The sequence below is a fragment of the Mytilus galloprovincialis genome, chromosome 5 (genome assembly GCF_965363235.1).
Source record: "Mytilus galloprovincialis chromosome 5, xbMytGall1.hap1.1, whole genome shotgun sequence".
Lineage (NCBI taxonomy): Eukaryota > Metazoa > Mollusca > Bivalvia > Mytilida > Mytilidae > Mytilus > Mytilus galloprovincialis.
In genome coordinates this window covers 64,546,566-64,554,184 of record NC_134842.1, presented here as the reverse complement: position 1 = coordinate 64,554,184, position 7,619 = coordinate 64,546,566, and the positions used below count along the sequence as shown (strand labels likewise).

The window sequence follows — 7,619 nt, the reverse complement described above, 5'->3', positions numbered from 1 at the left end:
TTAGTATAAGCTTTAACTCTATGATTTGAAGGTATATACATGTTGAATAAATGCTGCACAATCCTTTGTTGTGACATTTGCAGACAATGAAGTGCATGGGAACTATCTTTACAATATTTCAGTGCATGTGAACTATATTTACAATATATTTCTTAAATAAAATTTCAAAATAAAGATGACAAAGATTAGAACTGAATGGATTTCCACTTTAAAATTACTTGTCTATTTTACAAAAAAATCAACCTTGAACCAAATCATTTACGCATCTGTTTTTAAGTTTTATTAAATTACTTATTGGCGTTTTATTCCAATTAAAAGAGGGATGTCGTGCGCAAGTCAAATGCTTGTGTTTTATTATTAAGCAATGATTATTTCTTAAATATAAGGCTTGTTTAATATCATTCGAGATATGCAATCTGGTGTGATTTTTGTAAATAGACTACTGCAAATCTTAACAAATTACATCATGAAGATCACCGTTTTGTTGGAATGTCATTTTGTATTCCTTGAAAGCAGCCATTAATCAAATAGATCTCGTCAAACTTTATAATATCGTTTTTCGGGATCAAGATGTATAAGAAAATGAAGTAAGTATTCATTAAGCTAGATAACATATGTTGTAATATTGTCAATACGCATCATTCAAATAATGCAGCAACACGACGTGATATCTTTTAATATTAATACCTTGTTCATGTTCATAGATAATTCGCCTCTTTCTTTCCTGTTTTATACTTTTTTCGTGATTTCAATTAGGTTTCACGTATATACAATAGTTGTAAATATAATAATATCTGAATATGTCTTAAACAGAATCATGTCGTGAATTACGAGATTCTAAAACTGATGATCGTAAATGAGAAATACTTTGCCAGCCTTATCGTTAACATCTGAAGATAGAAAACAATATTTTTCAACATCATGCAAACAAAAACAAAAAATCTGCGTTTTGTCAAATTAAAAACTAGAATCTGCTGAATGATTAGAATTAATGAAAAGATATTTTCGATATTGTGAACCATTTCTTTTTATAGCTGTAAGGGATACATATGATGTGGCGATGTTCTACATACTGAAGTAATGTTTCTTAACTTTGCCTTGATGTTACAAAACGTAAATTTGTTCTATCTCTTTTAAATGAGAAGCTTAAACAAGAGCTGACAATTTTTATTACAGCCCAATTCTGAGCAAATGTTTCTAATGGTATGATTCGTATGAAATTTGGAATATCAAACTTTCAAAATATAGTAGTGGTTATGAAGTATGACTGGGAAATCTTTGAAAAAAAATTAAAAAAAATACACATATATTTTTATAGTTGACAGACGGCCGTATGTTTTATGCTTGTTTGGCTTTATAAATATTTTGATATGAGCGTCACTGATGAGTCTTATGTAGACGAAACGCGCGTCTGGCGTACTAAATTATAATCCTGGTACCTTTGATAACTATTATGAGCATCTGCAATGTGCAATGTCATGGATTTGCAACAATTGGGATTTTCATATTTATTTTTATTAAAGAATGCGATATTATTCATCGTGAATTTATGAATCAAAATAAAGGGATACCAAAAGCTGCCTTACAAAATGATAATAATACATATGTCTGTCAACTGCATTTAGTAATAAAAAAAACTATTCAGTTAACTTAAAACAAGATGTTCAACACAGGAGAACTATGGACTGTTCTTTTCTCAACCTTTTATGAAAACAAAATAATTACAAAGAATCGAAAGACGGCAACATTAGAAACCGGAATAAACTTAGATGTTGGAGGAGGGTAAACGAATCCTGCAGCACTTGTAGTAGCAATATTGATTTTCTGCAATATTCAATGTTAATCACTTTTTTAAGTTATTATAGAAGTTAAATTGGGAGCTCGTGTCTCATGACACAGAGTATGGAAAGATCTTATAGGAAACAATTTATAATCGTTTGAACAAATACTTATCAAAATCTAATTAAACAGTTGTAAACATTAGATTGCGACGTATTTTGCGAAATAAACTACTTTAGTATAATAGGTGTCCTTCACCGGACCTTCGGGGATTTGAGAAAAAACTCGATCATTGACTACCTGCCAAAACCGACTATCGAAATTTGATGTTTTGTTTAGAAATACCTTTGTTAAAACCCTTTATAATTTAATTTAAAATGTTTATTTTGCATAGTAGATTAAGTTACAACAACAATTTTGTGAACAAAGATTTTGAAAGATACGAATGTTAATTAAAAATGATTAACATCTTACTTATTTGGTTGCTTTTGTGTTAAACATTTAAACAAATTACTTATTGTGTGATTTGGGACTTATTCAAGTTAAAATATTCATATCTATCCTGTAAATATGCAGTAGATTAGATACATAGTTCAAGTGGCACACGTGTTTTTCAATAAGTATACTAGTACGAATATTATCAACTGGAATATTAATTGATTTTGTACCCCAAAATACACCGTTTGTAAGCTTGATTTTCTTTCTATAAAGTTCTCTTACTAGACCGAGTACCAGAATGTCCTACCAGTGTCAGAACATGTATACTCCGAAATAAAAATCTATGAAGTCGGTAAAATTGAAATACTCAATTTTTGTGGGAGTTTACTGACTATTTGCTATACATGATCACGTTATTGATATTTCTTTGAATATAACAACAAGATATAAGAATACAAAATAAAACAATTAAACACTTGTAACCAAGTTTTAAAGTGATATTCACTCTGATATTCCGTTGTTTCTGAAAATGAAAATTTCTGCTGAAATGTTCAACGTTCCATATGAAAGAAAACATAGGATAACTCGTTACAAAAGAAAGTTTATTTATCTGGTCGAAGCAATTACTCTTGGAAATTTCTCCCGAGGGCAGTCAGCCCAGTAGTCAACACTTTGTTGATTTAAATTATCATTGATATGGTCGTTGTTATAAATAAAGTGTTGATGAACTCTTAAATTGAAAACAATACTTAATTATTTTTACACCAGGACTAGATTTTAGTTTCTTTATTTGGCAAAACCACTCGGAATAATTTGTCAGAAACATTTTTCATTTTCGTACTTTATTAAGTCTTTTAACTTGTTTGATTTGAGCATCACCGATGAGTCGTTTGTAGACAAAATATCGTGGCGTATAATTGTTAATACTGGTAGCTATGATGTATGCCTTTGAGGCTCTGTTGGTTTTTGTATGAGTTTAATAACGTTTGAATCTCTTTTTTAACATTTTGCTATTTCAAGATTTTAGCTCTGAAATATATTGATAAACCTAAAAACTATTGAAATTTAACATACACAATATCCGTACAATAAATGGGTTTGAATAGTTTGTTATTGTGTTGGTGGTGGTTGTTTTTTTTTTTTTTTTTAAATAATTTTAGTGATTACGTAAACAAGAGGCAAAATATCCTAAAGGAACAAAATGATTGAAAATGGAAGAAAACCCGACAATTCCATGAGAAAAAAAATCGTGTTATTGAGTTCTGTAACAGTCTTCAAAAGTTCACACAGAGATCTAAATGCAGAACAACACAAACCCGACTGACCAAAAAACCGAAACAATTAGTATTTGATGTAGGAATGTAAAGTAATGATCAGTGGCTTTTGACATTTTTGTGTTGCAGATGAGTAGCATAAATTCGGTGCAAAAAGTACAAGATTACTGTTATAATAGTTTTTAAAAAAACATACCTCTTTAATATGTATTGAAACATTTTAAGTATATTTTTCTGGTTAATACACTTTATTGTTTATTTTGTAGAATGGCTTCTGTTGTAGACAAGAAAACGTCAAACTACATCAAAATAGCCCTTCTATTGGTTAAGATAGCACCCCGTGCTGTTCGTATTCTGTTTGATAAAGAACTTCATCCCGATGTGCTTTCCAAAACCTTAAATTCAAATTCAGCACAGAGGACACTGAACAATCTAAAGAAAAAAAACCTGATTAATCAAATGCAGTGGAATTTATTATTTCCAAGTATGTAAGATTTTTTTCCTGCATTCATATTTTTTTATTTTTTTTTACTTAAAAGGTTGGTGAAAAAACGGAATTTATAACTCAATCAATTAAAAAAAGAGTGTCACTTTGCATAAAGCTGACCAAATGAAAGGATCTGCCTGAATATAATTCACAATTTGTGAAAATACAAAAGTTAATCCTTATATACTAGGTAATGATTTTCACTCTTGTTAAAGGAGAGACACAATATTTGTTAATTAACAATTCGTGCAAATAAAGCAGTCAATCCTTATGCACCAGGAATATTGTATTTTTGTGTTTTTTTTTTTTTTTTGGCTTTTTTTATTTTTTTTGAAACACAACTTGACTATACACCAACAGATAATAACATTGTTTTTCGATATTAGGAGCAGGAACCCTAACATCGACTAAATTTGATATAAGCTTGATGGTCCTACTGCTGCGTAATCTTACAGATATTCGTGTTGAAAAGTTCATGCCCTCACCGGCAGACACTAGTGAAGGTGCTGATTTGTTCAGAATTCATCATCATCGAAACAAAATTGCACACTCTGATGAGGGCTACTCAGAACAGGAATTCAATAATGCATGGGAAGAAATAAAAGCGGTATGTTCTTTTTAAAACACATTATGTAAACAATTATTTCTTCAAAACACATGCAGGTTGACGTTACTGATGAGTATATAAAATGAACGATGAAATAATTTATCTCAATGTTCGTATGAGTTTTAGCAAGTGAATTATCATTAATATACTATAACAGTTAACTTAAAGTATGTGACAATCATTTCATTTACTTTTCACTTTTGATATTAAAATACACTGTATGTGTGTAAGAGACAAAGTAGATAATTTTGAAGGCAACGTAATATTCTCTCATATAATTTGTTTTAAAGTAAATATATTATACAGATATGTTTATGAAATAAAAGATACTTCTTCAAAGGGATGCAAAAGATTCCAGAGGGACAGTCAAACTTATACATGCTTCTTACATGCGTCTGTGGTCATGAATAGGTATCCTATATTTTTTAACGTGTAAGCAGTATATTTATATCCGATACAAATGTGTCTTTACCGCTTCAAATTTCAAAATATTATATAAGAATAAAAATAACAATAATTTCAATATCACTAAGTCAGACATCTTTATTCATGTTCGTTGAGATGCCTAACATTCATGAACTGTTATCACACAGATATGCCTCGCCCTTTTGTACTTTTGATTTTGCAAATGTTGAAATTAAAATTAGCAATACTTTATCATGTTCCATAAGGTATGCAAATATTCAAAGTCAATGAACCATGTCTGAGGTACATGGCTTATAAATCTCTGTGTAAATGAGATGTGCCAAAGCTAATTCAACTGCATACCAAATACCATTGACGTAACAAACGTTAACTTGTAAAGTATACGTAAAAGTTTCAAAGTAAATGAACCATGAAGAAATGGTGGGATCATATAATCTCCATGGAAACTATACTTGCATCTTTGCATCGAAACTAAACACATTTATTCAAAAACCAGTTGTTGGCATGACACGGGTTACGTTCTTCTCATATATGTTATGATGGTATGATATATGTGCCTGATATTCATATGATGAAATCATAATCTTTCAATCAGTTTAATTGAAGTCTGGAGCTGGCATGTCAGTTAACTGCTAGTAGTCTGTTGTTATTTATGTATAATTGTCATTTTGTTTATTTTCTTTGGTTACATCTTCTGACATCAGACTCGGACTTCTCTTGAATTGAATTTTGACTGTACGTATTGTTATGCGTTTACTTTTCTACACAGGTATAGGGGGAGAGTTGAAATCTCATTAACATGTTTAACCCCGCCGCATTTTTGCAAGTCAGGAGCGTCTGGTCTTTGTTAGTCTTGTATTATTTTAATTTTAGTTTCTTGTGTACAATTTGGAAATTAGTATGGCGTTCATTATTACTGAACTAGTGTATATTTGTTTAGGGGCCAGCTGAAGGACGCCTCCGGGTGCGGGAATTTCTCGTTACATTGAAGACCTGTTGGTGACCTTCTGCTGTTGTTTTTTCTATGGTCGGGTTGTTGTCTCTTTGATACATTCCCCATTTCCATTCTCAATTTTATTGCAAATGCCAATTCATTTTCATACCAAATAACATTGACTTAACATTAGCAGTTCATCTTAAACTAATGTGACGAATGACTTTGAGACGACTATGCATTAACAAGGGCGAAGTCAGTAGTTACTGTCCCCTTTCCTATTTGAACCATAAACAACGAAACATTGGAATTAAAAGGTACAGTTACAATTTCTTTATCTGACTTAATACTTACCTTAAACTTCATCATATTAATAAGTTACATGTTATTAAAGTTACAGTGAGTTTAATCATTTGATAACTTGCATTATTTCGTACTATATTCTACTTTCCAATTCAAATAGTTATGCATATGTCTGACTATTTTATAAACTGGCAAATGAGTGAACTTGTATGAAGAATCTTCAGCGTGAGATGTAATAACAATATAATTGGTATTTTTATTGTCATCGGGTACCATAATATCTCCCTTGATATAAGATATTATCGTTTAATTACTTGACATCCCTTGTTACTATGATATGCTCAATTTGGCACAGTCCAATAAAGGTAGACTCATCAAGGGTTGATACACCCTCGTTACTAGGCAATATAGGATAATGGTATGGCCCAAAAGTGGTATATCACAATCATCCAGGGGTATATAAACAGCCGTCAGCAGTCAGTCAGGGTCGGTATTACGATCAGATCACACGTATAAGTGATAGGATAAATACCTGCTTATAGTTCCAAACATTGGATTCACTGCTCAAGTCTTTCCAATAACTGAAACTTTGCAGAAGTATTACCTTAAGCATAAGTGAGCTGCATCGAGAGAAACGGAAGAGCTAAAGAGCTAAGAGAGATTCGTTGGTTAAGATATAGCGGAAAGAGTACCAATATTGCGAGCCGGTTGAGCTATCTATTTTATATAGAAGTATTGTGAGCCAGTTGAGGTACAGCGCTAGTGAGTCTGTTAAGCTAAGAGCTACAGAGCTAGTGAGCAAGTAGATCTTGCTATATAATAGAGTCAGTAATATATATATTGAGTCAGTTGCTATATAATTGAGACCTATAGAGTCAGTAAGCCAGTTGGGCTGAAAAGTAATTGAGCTGGAGGAGCTTTGATGAGCAGAGAGAGTTAGACAGGAATTATAAACAAGAAGAATATATATATATACAAGTCTCAGATCTCGAGAATCAACTCGGGTACGGACCCCAGACACGTTACATAATTTGGTGGCAGCGGTGGGATCTGAGAAAACTTAGTACATCTGAGTTAATCAATACGATTCGAAAAAGTTAGTAAGGAGCCAAAAGAGCTGTCTGAGTCAATTATACGCTTAATTATATTTAAGATAATAAAATATTTAAAATACTGTTGGTGATATTTCTTGAAAAGTCATAATGGCAAAACAACTCTACGTCAGTGCGAGTTAAACCTGCAACATATGAAGGTACTTCATCATGGTTAGATTTTAAGTCCCATTTTGAGGCTTGCTCAAGTATTAATAATTGGTCTGAACAGAATAAAGGACTGTATTTAGCAGTCGCAGTAAGAGGGTAAGCTCAAGGC

General features: G+C 31.6%; 1 long non-coding RNA gene across 1 annotated transcript; it reads left to right on the top strand.

Moving 5' to 3' along the window:
- Positions 1-357: 357 nt before the first annotated feature.
- On the top strand, positions 358-4,579 carry LOC143076252 (uncharacterized). Its single transcript, XR_012978578.1, has 3 exons — positions 358-587; positions 3,758-3,975; positions 4,365-4,579. It is a non-coding gene; the product is annotated as an uncharacterized LOC143076252 (long non-coding RNA).
- Positions 4,580-7,619: the final 3,040 nt, after the last annotated feature.